Raw genomic sequence first — 12,085 nt, forward strand, 5'->3', positions numbered from 1 at the left:
TACGCGCACACACACACATATATATAAACGTATTCTCCGTTGAGATATTGCAGCCGCTGCTGTGTCCAGGCCCAGGAGCCTTAGCACTGTGCTGTGATGTCACTCAATACCACTGACATCACTAGGTGTAAACAACATCTCTCCTTTGCTGTGTATGTGACTATGGAGCTGTTTGGTGATGTCGTCTATTACGGCCTTCATAGAAGCAACAGGAGATTGTTGCATCCATCTTGAACCCTCAGAACTACAGTGCTATGATGTCACTCACTTCCACAGGCCTTGCAGAGTGTAAACAACAACAACCCAGCTTTGTTGTGTATGTAACCATAGGGATTTGTGATGTCACCTAGAACCTTCACAGCAGCGACAGCTTTATGAGGAGCATCAGCACTGCTCTGCCTGAGCAGAACCATCACCGCCATAGGTTGTCAAATAACCCGGATTTAACCCACACAGGTAAGTCCAATGGGGTGCAGGCATGTCCTCTATGCTTACAGCTTCCCGTGGGTGTTGGTTTGATACCGTTTGGGGACAGCCAAGGAGGCATCTGCAGGCAACAAAGGTAGGTGTGTGCTTGTGTGTGTGTTTCCTATGCAGATCCTAAGCCCAGTGTCACATGCAAGAAGGAGGAGTAAGAAGGGTTCCTGGCAAATCCGGGTTATGGATTGCATTTAAAAAGGCCCCGTGGGAGTGCAATGGGCCCCTGTCTTGCTGCTTAGCAATAATGGTATGGGTTTAGGTTCTGCTGTGTGTACTGGTGGTTGACTGCCCCCCAGCCCAGAGTGTGCATGGAAAATTGTCTGGCAGCCTCCCTGACAGCAAGCAGTGATAGTGCCCATGAAGGGGACCTTGTTGGGCCCGCCCCTTTCACGGTTATTGCTTCTCGGCCTTTTGGCTAAGATCAAGTGTAGTATCTGTTCTTATCAGTTTAATATCTGATACGTCCCCTATCTGGGGACCATATATTAAATGGATTTTTGAGAACGGGGGCCGATTTCGAAGCTTGCTTCCGTCGCCCTATGCATTGACCCGATATGGCAGTATCTTCGGGTACAGTGCACCACCCCCTTACAGGGTTAAAAAGAAAGATTCCTACTTTCATTGCTACCTGCTTGCTGGCTAGCCAGCTAGCCAGCCCTGTGGGCCTTGCTGCTGCTGCAGCCAAAAAACAAAAGGTGGTGCTGCTGCTGCTTCTGCTGCTTCTGCTTCTGCTTGTGTCTGGCCCCTGTTGGAGCGTCCAGGCACAGGACTTCTGCTGCTGCTGACTAAATGGCCTCCTTAATTGGATCATTTGAGTAGCCAGCACACCTGTGCAGGTAGGGCATGACATGATAGGCAGCTGCCTTGATAGCGGGTGGGTGCTGAATGTTCCTAATTGACAAAATAAGATTAATGCTTATGAAGAAATATAAAATCTCATCCCTTCCCCAATATCGCGCCACACCCCTACCCCTTAATTCCCTGGTTGAACTTGATGGACATATGTCTTTTTTCGACCGTACTAACTATGTAACTATGTAACATAACATGGGGGGGGGGTCTCCTGGCTGTTCACACAGGTGTGTCATTGCTGTACATTGACCATGCATTGCTTCTGTGGTATTGCAAAGGCAAAGACAAATGCTTCCAGCCATCCATTGCACTAATGGATTGGTCATCAGCTGGCTGTCTATGTCCCGCATCAATATAGACCAAAGTACAGAGGGTTAGGCTATGCTATTGTGCACCTACCTGATGCATCAGAAGGTGCGAGGCCCTTGCTAAATTCTGTGCACAGACTTTGAGATCTATGCTTTAGACTGTATCTAAACCTGCTCCAACATGGACTGACATTCTGGCCTACTTTCAGCCGATGCGACTTGTCTGTCGCTGAACAGTCGCTTTTTATGTATTCAGCACCTATGTATAATGTTGTAAAAATGCTCTAGAAGCTAAAGTCGCAGAAATGTCACACATATTTGGCCTGCAACTTTCTGTGCGACAAATTCAGACAGGAAAAATCAGTATAAATCCTTAGAAAATTATCCCCCAGTGTCTCCATCTGCTGGCGGTATTGAATAAGCATTGCTGCACTGATGGGGTATGCATTAGACGAAAAAAAAGAAGAAAAAGAAGAATAATACGCCCAGAAAAGAGGCGAAAAGGAGAAAAACGTAAAAAAACGTGAAAAAAAAGTAAGAGGAAGAGAAGGGAAAAAAAGGTGGAAATGGGTTTAAAAGTGATTTCGGCGGAGAAATATATATATATATATATATATATATATATATATATATATATATATATGCGCACACACACACATAGATATAAACGTATTCTCCGTTGAGATATTGCAGCCGCTGCTGTGTCCAGGCCCAGGAGCCTTAGCACTGTGCTGTGATGTCACTCAATACCACTGACATCACTATGTGTAAACAACATCTCTCCTTTGCTGTGTATGTGACTATGGAGCTGTTTGGTGATGTCGTCTATTACGGCCTTCATAGAAGCAACAGGAGATTGTTGCATCCATCTTGAACCCTCAGAACTACAGTGCTATGATGTCACTCACTTCCACAGGCCTTGCAGAGTGTAAACAACAACAACCCAGCTTTGTTGTGTATGTAACCATAGGGATTTGTGATGTCACCTAGAACCTTCACAGCAGCGACAGCTTTATGAGGAGCATCAGCACTGCTCTGCCTGAGCAGAACCATCACCGCCATAGGTTGTCAAATAACCCGGATTTAACCCACACAGGTAAGTCCAATGGGGTGCAGGCATGTCCTCTATGCTTACAGCTTCCCGTGGGTGTTGGTTTGATACCGTTTGGGGACAGCCAAGGAGGCATCTGCAGGCAACAAAGGTAGGTGTGTGCTTGTGTGTGTGTTTCCTATGCAGATCCTAAGCCCAGTGTCACATGCAAGTAGGAGGAGTAAGAAGGGTTCCTGGCAAATCCGGGTTATGGATTGCATTTAAAAAGGCCCCGTGGGAGTGCAATGGGCCCCTGTCTTGCTGCTTAGCAATAATGGTATGGGTTTAGGTTCTGCTGTGTGTACTGGTGGTTGACTGCCCCCCAGCCCAGAGTGTGCATGGAAAATTGTCTGGCAGCCTCCCTGACAGCAAGCAGTGATAGTGCCCATGAAGGGGACCTTGTTGGGCCCGCCCCTTTCACGGTTATCGCTTCTCGGCCTTTTGGCTAAGATCAAGTGTAGTATCTGTTCTTATCAGTTTAATATCTGATACGTCCCCTATCTGGGGACCATATATTAAATGGATTTTTGAGAACGGGGGCCGATTTCGAAGCTTGCTTCCGTCGCCCTATGCATTGACCCGATATGGCAGTATCTTCGGGTACAGTGCACCACCCCCTTACAGGGTTAAAAAGAAAGATTCCTACTTTCATTGCTACCTGCTTGCTGGCTAGCCAGCTAGCCAGCCCTGTGGGCCTTGCTGCTGCTGCAGCCAAAAAACAAAAGGTGGTGCTGCTGCTGCTTCTGCTGCTTCTGCTTCTGCTTGTGTCTGGCCCCTGTTGGAGCGTCCAGGCACAGGACTTCTGCTGCTGCTGACTAAATGGCCTCCTTAATTGGATCATTTGAGTAGCCAGCACACCTGTGCAGGTAGGGCATGACATGATAGGCAGCTGCCTTGATAGCGGGTGGGTGCTGAATGTTCCTAATTGACAAAATAAGATTAATGCTTATGAAGAAATATAAAATCTCATCCCTTCCCCAATATCGCGCCACACCCCTACCCCTTAATTCCCTGGTTGAACTTGATGGACATATGTCTTTTTTCGACCGTACTAACTATGTAACTATGTAACATAACATGGGGGGGGGGGTCTCCTGGCTGTTCACACAGGTGTGTCATTGCTGTACATTGACCATGCATTGCTTCTGTGGTATTGCAAAGGCAAAGACAAATGCTTCCAGCCATCCATTGCACTAATGGATTGGTCATCAGCTGGCTGTCTATGTCCCGCATCAATATAGACCAAAGTACAGAGGGTTAGGCTATGCTATTGTGCACCTACCTGATGCATCAGAAGGTGCGAGGCCCTTGCTAAATTCTGTGCACAGACTTTGAGATCTATGCTTTAGACTGTATCTAAACCTGCTCCAACATGGACTGACATTCTGGCCTACTTTCAGCCGATGCGACTTGTCTGTCGCTGAACAGTCGCTTTTTATGTATTCAGCACCTATGTATAATGTTGTAAAAATGCTCTAGAAGCTAAAGTCGCAGAAATGTCACACATATTTGGCCTGCAACTTTCTGTGCGACAAATTCAGACAGGAAAAATCAGTATAAATCCTTAGAAAATTATCCCCCAGTGTCTCCATCTGCTGGCGGTATTGAATAAGCATTGCTGCACTGATGGGGTATGCATTAGACGAAAAAAAAGAAGAAAAAGAAGAATAATACGCCCAGAAAAGAGGCGAAAAGGAGAAAAACGTAAAAAAACGTGAAAAAAAAGTAAGAGGAAGAGAAGGGAAAAAAAGGTGGAAATGGGTTTAAAAGTGATTTCGGCGGAGAAATATATATATATATATATATATATATATATATATATATATATGCGCACACACACACATAGATATAAACGTATTCTCCGTTGAGATATTGCAGCCGCTGCTGTGTCCAGGCCCAGGAGCCTTAGCACTGTGCTGTGATGTCACTCAATACCACTGACATCACTAGGTGTAAACAACATCTCTCCTTTGCTGTGTATGTGACTATGGAGCTGTTTGGTGATGTCGTCTATTACGGCCTTCATAGAAGCAACAGGAGATTGTTGCATCCATCTTGAACCCTCAGAACTACAGTGCTATGATGTCACTCACTTCCACAGGCCTTGCAGAGTGTAAACAACAACAACCCAGCTTTGTTGTGTATGTAACCATAGGGATTTGTGATGTCACCTAGAACCTTCACAGCAGCGACAGCTTTATGAGGAGCATCAGCACTGCTCTGCCTGAGCAGAACCATCACCGCCATAGGTTGTCAAATAACCCGGATTTAACCCACACAGGTAAGTCCAATGGGGTGCAGGCATGTCCTCTATGCTTACAGCTTCCCGTGGGTGTTGGTTTGATACCGTTTGGGGACAGCCAAGGAGGCATCTGCAGGCAACAAAGGTAGGTGTGTGCTTGTGTGTGTGTTTCCTATGCAGATCCTAAGCCCAGTGTCACATGCAAGTAGGAGGAGTAAGAAGGGTTCCTGGCAAATCCGGGTTATGGATTGCATTTAAAAAGGCCCCGTGGGAGTGCAATGGGCCCCTGTCTTGCTGCTTAGCAATAATGGTATGGGTTTAGGTTCTGCTGTGTGTACTGGTGGTTGACTGCCCCCCAGCCCAGAGTGTGCATGGAAAATTGTCTGGCAGCCTCCCTGACAGCAAGCAGTGATAGTGCCCATGAAGGGGACCTTGTTGGGCCCGCCCCTTTCACGGTTATCGCTTCTCGGCCTTTTGGCTAAGATCAAGTGTAGTATCTGTTCTTATCAGTTTAATATCTGATACGTCCCCTATCTGGGGACCATATATTAAATGGATTTTTGAGAACGGGGGCCGATTTCGAAGCTTGCTTCCGTCGCCCTATGCATTGACCCGATATGGCAGTATCTTCGGGTACAGTGCACCACCCCCTTACAGGGTTAAAAAGAAAGATTCCTACTTTCATTGCTACCTGCTTGCTGGCTAGCCAGCTAGCCAGCCCTGTGGGCCTTGCTGCTGCTGCAGCCAAAAAACAAAAGGTGGTGCTGCTGCTGCTTCTGCTGCTTCTGCTTCTGCTTGTGTCTGGCCCCTGTTGGAGCGTCCAGGCACAGGACTTCTGCTGCTGCTGACTAAATGGCCTCCTTAATTGGATCATTTGAGTAGCCAGCACACCTGTGCAGGTAGGGCATGACATGATAGGCAGCTGCCTTGATAGCGGGTGGGTGCTGAATGTTCCTAATTGACAAAATAAGATTAATGCTTATGAAGAAATATAAAATCTCATCCCTTCCCCAATATCGCGCCACACCCCTACCCCTTAATTCCCTGGTTGAACTTGATGGACATATGTCTTTTTTCGACCGTACTAACTATGTAACTATGTAACATAACATGGGGGGGGGGTCTCCTGGCTGTTCACACAGGTGTGTCATTGCTGTACATTGACCATGCATTGCTTCTGTGGTATTGCAAAGGCAAAGACAAATGCTTCCAGCCATCCATTGCACTAATGGATTGGTCATCAGCTGGCTGTCTATGTCCCGCATCAATATAGACCAAAGTACAGAGGGTTAGGCTATGCTATTGTGCACCTACCTGATGCATCAGAAGGTGCGAGGCCCTTGCTAAATTCTGTGCACAGACTTTGAGATCTATGCTTTAGACTGTATCTAAACCTGCTCCAACATGGACTGACATTCTGGCCTACTTTCAGCCGATGCGACTTGTCTGTCGCTGAACAGTCGCTTTTTATGTATTCAGCACCTATGTATAATGTTGTAAAAATGCTCTAGAAGCTAAAGTCGCAGAAATGTCACACATATTTGGCCTGCAACTTTCTGTGCGACAAATTCAGACAGGAAAAATCAGTATAAATCCTTAGAAAATTATCCCCCAGTGTCTCCATCTGCTGGCGGTATTGAATAAGCATTGCTGCACTGATGGGGTATGCATTAGACGAAAAAAAAGAAGAAAAAGAAGAATAATACGCCCAGAAAAGAGGCGAAAAGGAGAAAAACGTAAAAAAACGTGAAAAAAAAGTAAGAGGAAGAGAAGGGAAAAAAAGGTGGAAATGGGTTTAAAAGTGATTTCGGCGGAGAAATATATATATATATATATATATATATATATATATATATGCGCACACACACACATAGATATAAACGTATTCTCCGTTGAGATATTGCAGCCGCTGCTGTGTCCAGGCCCAGGAGCCTTAGCACTGTGCTGTGATGTCACTCAATACCACTGACATCACTAGGTGTAAACAACATCTCTCCTTTGCTGTGTATGTGACTATGGAGCTGTTTGGTGATGTCGTCTATTATGGCCTTCATAGAAGCAACAGGAGATTGTTGCATCCATCTTGAACCCTCAGAACTACAGTGCTATGATGTCACTCACTTCCACAGGCCTTGCAGAGTGTAAACAACAACAACCCAGCTTTGTTGTGTATGTAACCATAGGGATTTGTGATGTCACCTAGAACCTTCACAGCAGCGACAGCTTTATGAGGAGCATCAGCACTGCTCTGCCTGAGCAGAACCATCACCGCCATAGGTTGTCAAATAACCCGGATTTAACCCACACAGGTAAGTCCAATGGGGTGCAGGCATGTCCTCTATGCTTACAGCTTCCCGTGGGTGTTGGTTTGATACCGTTTGGGGACAGCCAAGGAGGCATCTGCAGGCAACAAAGGTAGGTGTGTGCTTGTGTGTGTGTTTCCTATGCAGATCCTAAGCCCAGTGTCACATGCAAGTAGGAGGAGTAAGAAGGGTTCCTGGCAAATCCGGGTTATGGATTGCATTTAAAAAGGCCCCGTGGGAGTGCAATGGGCCCCTGTCTTGCTGCTTAGCAATAATGGTATGGGTTTAGGTTCTGCTGTGTGTACTGGTGGTTGACTGCCCCCCAGCCCAGAGTGTGCATGGAAAATTGTCTGGCAGCCTCCCTGACAGCAAGCAGTGATAGTGCCCATGAAGGGGACCTTGTTGGGCCCGCCCCTTTCACGGTTATCGCTTCTCGGCCTTTTGGCTAAGATCAAGTGTAGTATCTGTTCTTATCAGTTTAATATCTGATACGTCCCCTATCTGGGGACCATATATTAAATGGATTTTTGAGAACGGGGGCCGATTTCGAAGCTTGCTTCCGTCGCCCTATGCATTGACCCGATATGGCAGTATCTTCGGGTACAGTGCACCACCCCCTTACAGGGTTAAAAAGAAAGATTCCTACTTTCATTGCTACCTGCTTGCTGGCTAGCCAGCTAGCCAGCCCTGTGGGCCTTGCTGCTGCTGCAGCCAAAAAACAAAAGGTGGTGCTGCTGCTGCTGCTTCTGCTTCTGCTTGTGTCTGGCCCCTGTTGGAGCGTCCAGGCACAGGACTTCTGCTGCTGCTGACTAAATGGCCTCCTTAATTGGATCATTTGAGTAGCCAGCACACCTGTGCAGGTAGGGCATGACATGATAGGCAGCTGCCTTGATAGCGGGTGGGTGCTGAATGTTCCTAATTGACAAAATAAGATTAATGCTTATGAAGAAATATAAAATCTCATCCCTTCCCCAATATCGCGCCACACCCCTACCCCTTAATTCCCTGGTTGAACTTGATGGACATATGTCTTTTTTCGACCGTACTAACTATGTAACTATGTAACATAACATGGGGGGGGGGGTCTCCTGGCTGTTCACACAGGTGTGTCATTGCTGTACATTGACCATGCATTGCTTCTGTGGTATTGCAAAGGCAAAGACAAATGCTTCCAGCCATCCATTGCACTAATGGATTGGTCATCAGCTGGCTGTCTATGTCCCGCATCAATATAGACCAAAGTACAGAGGGTTAGGCTATGCTATTGTGCACCTACCTGATGCATCAGAAGGTGCGAGGCCCTTGCTAAATTCTGTGCACAGACTTTGAGATCTATGCTTTAGACTGTATCTAAACCTGCTCCAACATGGACTGACATTCTGGCCTACTTTCAGCCGATGCGACTTGTCTGTCGCTGAACAGTCGCTTTTTATGTATTCAGCACCTATGTATAATGTTGTAAAAATGCTCTAGAAGCTAAAGTCGCAGAAATGTCACACATATTTGGCCTGCAACTTTCTGTGCGACAAATTCAGACAGGAAAAATCAGTATAAATCCTTAGAAAATTATCCCCCAGTGTCTCCATCTGCTGGCGGTATTGAATAAGCATTGCTGCACTGATGGGGTATGCATTAGACGAAAAAAAAGAAGAAAAAGAAGAATAATACGCCCAGAAAAGAGGCGAAAAGGAGAAAAACGTAAAAAAACGTGAAAAAAAAGTAAGAGGAAGAGAAGGGAAAAAAAGGTGGAAATGGGTTTAAAAGTGATTTCGGCGGAGAAATATATATATATATATATATATATATATATATATATGCGCACACACACACATAGATATAAACGTATTCTCCGTTGAGATATTGCAGCCGCTGCTGTGTCCAGGCCCAGGAGCCTTAGCACTGTGCTGTGATGTCACTCAATACCACTGACATCACTAGGTGTAAACAACATCTCTCCTTTGCTGTGTATGTGACTATGGAGCTGTTTGGTGATGTCGTCTATTATGGCCTTCATAGAAGCAACAGGAGATTGTTGCATCCATCTTGAACCCTCAGAACTACAGTGCTATGATGTCACTCACTTCCACAGGCCTTGCAGAGTGTAAACAACAACAACCCAGCTTTGTTGTGTATGTAACCATAGGGATTTGTGATGTCACCTAGAACCTTCACAGCAGCGACAGCTTTATGAGGAGCATCAGCACTGCTCTGCCTGAGCAGAACCATCACCGCCATAGGTTGTCAAATAACCCGGATTTAACCCACACAGGTAAGTCCAATGGGGTGCAGGCATGTCCTCTATGCTTACAGCTTCCCGTGGGTGTTGGTTTGATACCGTTTGGGGACAGCCAAGGAGGCATCTGCAGGCAACAAAGGTAGGTGTGTGCTTGTGTGTGTGTTTCCTATGCAGATCCTAAGCCCAGTGTCACATGCAAGTAGGAGGAGTAAGAAGGGTTCCTGGCAAATCCGGGTTATGGATTGCATTTAAAAAGGCCCCGTGGGAGTGCAATGGGCCCCTGTCTTGCTGCTTAGCAATAATGGTATGGGTTTAGGTTCTGCTGTGTGTACTGGTGGTTGACTGCCCCCCAGCCCAGAGTGTGCATGGAAAATTGTCTGGCAGCCTCCCTGACAGCAAGCAGTGATAGTGCCCATGAAGGGGACCTTGTTGGGCCCGCCCCTTTCACGGTTATCGCTTCTCGGCCTTTTGGCTAAGATCAAGTGTAGTATCTGTTCTTATCAGTTTAATATCTGATACGTCCCCTATCTGGGGACCATATATTAAATGGATTTTTGAGAACGGGGGCCGATTTCGAAGCTTGCTTCCGTCGCCCTATGCATTGACCCGATATGGCAGTATCTTCGGGTACAGTGCACCACCCCCTTACAGGGTTAAAAAGAAAGATTCCTACTTTCATTGCTACCTGCTTGCTGGCTAGCCAGCTAGCCAGCCCTGTGGGCCTTGCTGCTGCTGCAGCCAAAAAACAAAAGGTGGTGCTGCTGCTGCTTCTGCTGCTTCTGCTTCTGCTTGTGTCTGGCCCCTGTTGGAGCGTCCAGGCACAGGACTTCTGCTGCTGCTGACTAAATGGCCTCCTTAATTGGATCATTTGAGTAGCCAGCACACCTGTGCAGGTAGGGCATGACATGATAGGCAGCTGCCTTGATAGCGGGTGGGTGCTGAATGTTCCTAATTGACAAAATAAGATTAATGCTTATGAAGAAATATAAAATCTCATCCCTTCCCCAATATCGCGCCACACCCCTACCCCTTAATTCCCTGGTTGAACTTGATGGACATATGTCTTTTTTCGACCGTACTAACTATGTAACTATGTAACATAACATGGGGGGGGGGGTCTCCTGGCTGTTCACACAGGTGTGTCATTGCTGTACATTGACCATGCATTGCTTCTGTGGTATTGCAAAGGCAAAGACAAATGCTTCCAGCCATCCATTGCACTAATGGATTGGTCATCAGCTGGCTGTCTATGTCCCGCATCAATATAGACCAAAGTACAGAGGGTTAGGCTATGCTATTGTGCACCTACCTGATGCATCAGAAGGTGCGAGGCCCTTGCTAAATTCTGTGCACAGACTTTGAGATCTATGCTTTAGACTGTATCTAAACCTGCTCCAACATGGACTGACATTCTGGCCTACTTTCAGCCGATGCGACTTGTCTGTCGCTGAACAGTCGCTTTTTATGTATTCAGCACCTATGTATAATGTTGTAAAAATGCTCTAGAAGCTAAAGTCGCAGAAATGTCACACATATTTGGCCTGCAACTTTCTGTGCGACAAATTCAGACAGGAAAAATCAGTATAAATCCTTAGAAAATTATCCCCCAGTGTCTCCATCTGCTGGCGGTATTGAATAAGCATTGCTGCACTGATGGGGTATGCATTAGACGAAAAAAAAGAAGAAAAAGAAGAATAATACGCCCAGAAAAGAGGCGAAAAGGAGAAAAACGTAAAAAAACGTGAAAAAAAAGTAAGAGGAAGAGAAGGGAAAAAAAGGTGGAAATGGGTTTAAAAGTGATTTCGGCGGAGAAATATATATATATATATATATATATATATATATATATATGCGCACACACACACATAGATATAAACGTATTCTCCGTTGAGATATTGCAGCCGCTGCTGTGTCCAGGCCCAGGAGCCTTAGCACTGTGCTGTGATGTCACTCAATACCACTGACATCACTAGGTGTAAACAACATCTCTCCTTTGCTGTGTATGTGACTATGGAGCTGTTTGGTGATGTCGTCTATTACGGCCTTCATAGAAGCAACAGGAGATTGTTGCATCCATCTTGAACCCTCAGAACTACAGTGCTATGATGTCACTCACTTCCACAGGCCTTGCAGAGTGTAAACAACAACAACCCAGCTTTGTTGTGTATGTAACCATAGGGATTTGTGATGTCACCTAGAACCTTCACAGCAGCGACAGCTTTATGAGGAGCATCAGCACTGCTCTGCCTGAGCAGAACCATCACCGCCATAGGTTGTCAAATAACCCGGATTTAACCCACACAGGTAAGTCCAATGGGGTGCAGGCATGTCCTCTATGCTTACAGCTTCCCGTGGGTGTTGGTTTGATACCGTTTGGGGACAGCCAAGGAGGCATCTGCAGGCAACAAAGGTAGGTGTGTGCTTGTGTGTGTGTTTCCTATGCAGATCCTAAGCCCAGTGTCACATGCAAGTAGGAGGAGTAAGAAGGGTTCCTGGCAAATCCGGGTTATGGATTGCATTTAAAAAGGCCCCGTGGGAGTGCAATGGGCCCCTGTCTTGCTGCTTAGCAATAAT

The 12,085-nt window shown here is 46.2% G+C and overlaps 5 non-coding genes across 5 annotated transcripts; all 5 read left to right on the forward strand.

Annotated features, from left to right (window-relative positions):
• The first annotated feature begins 875 nt into the window (after nt 1-875).
• Nucleotides 876-1,066, forward strand: LOC130317177 (U2 spliceosomal RNA). The gene has a single exon (XR_008864351.1). It is a non-coding gene; the product is annotated as a U2 spliceosomal RNA (small nuclear RNA).
• A 2,089-nt stretch (nt 1,067-3,155) lies between these two features.
• On the forward strand, nt 3,156-3,346 carry LOC130317157 (U2 spliceosomal RNA). The gene has a single exon (XR_008864333.1). It is a non-coding gene; the product is annotated as a U2 spliceosomal RNA (small nuclear RNA).
• A 2,084-nt stretch (nt 3,347-5,430) lies between these two features.
• Nucleotides 5,431-5,621, forward strand: LOC130317158 (U2 spliceosomal RNA). Its single transcript, XR_008864334.1, has one exon. It is a non-coding gene; the product is annotated as a U2 spliceosomal RNA (small nuclear RNA).
• Nucleotides 5,622-7,700: 2,079 nt separating this feature from the next.
• On the forward strand, nt 7,701-7,891 carry LOC130317159 (U2 spliceosomal RNA). Its single transcript, XR_008864335.1, has one exon. It is a non-coding gene; the product is annotated as a U2 spliceosomal RNA (small nuclear RNA).
• A 2,072-nt stretch (nt 7,892-9,963) lies between these two features.
• Nucleotides 9,964-10,154, forward strand: LOC130317160 (U2 spliceosomal RNA). The gene has a single exon (XR_008864336.1). It is a non-coding gene; the product is annotated as a U2 spliceosomal RNA (small nuclear RNA).
• The last annotated feature ends 1,931 nt before the right edge of the window (nt 10,155-12,085 follow it).

The sequence above is a fragment of the Hyla sarda genome, unplaced genomic scaffold, assembly GCF_029499605.1.
Source record: "Hyla sarda isolate aHylSar1 unplaced genomic scaffold, aHylSar1.hap1 scaffold_1977, whole genome shotgun sequence".
Lineage (NCBI taxonomy): Eukaryota > Metazoa > Chordata > Amphibia > Anura > Hylidae > Hyla > Hyla sarda.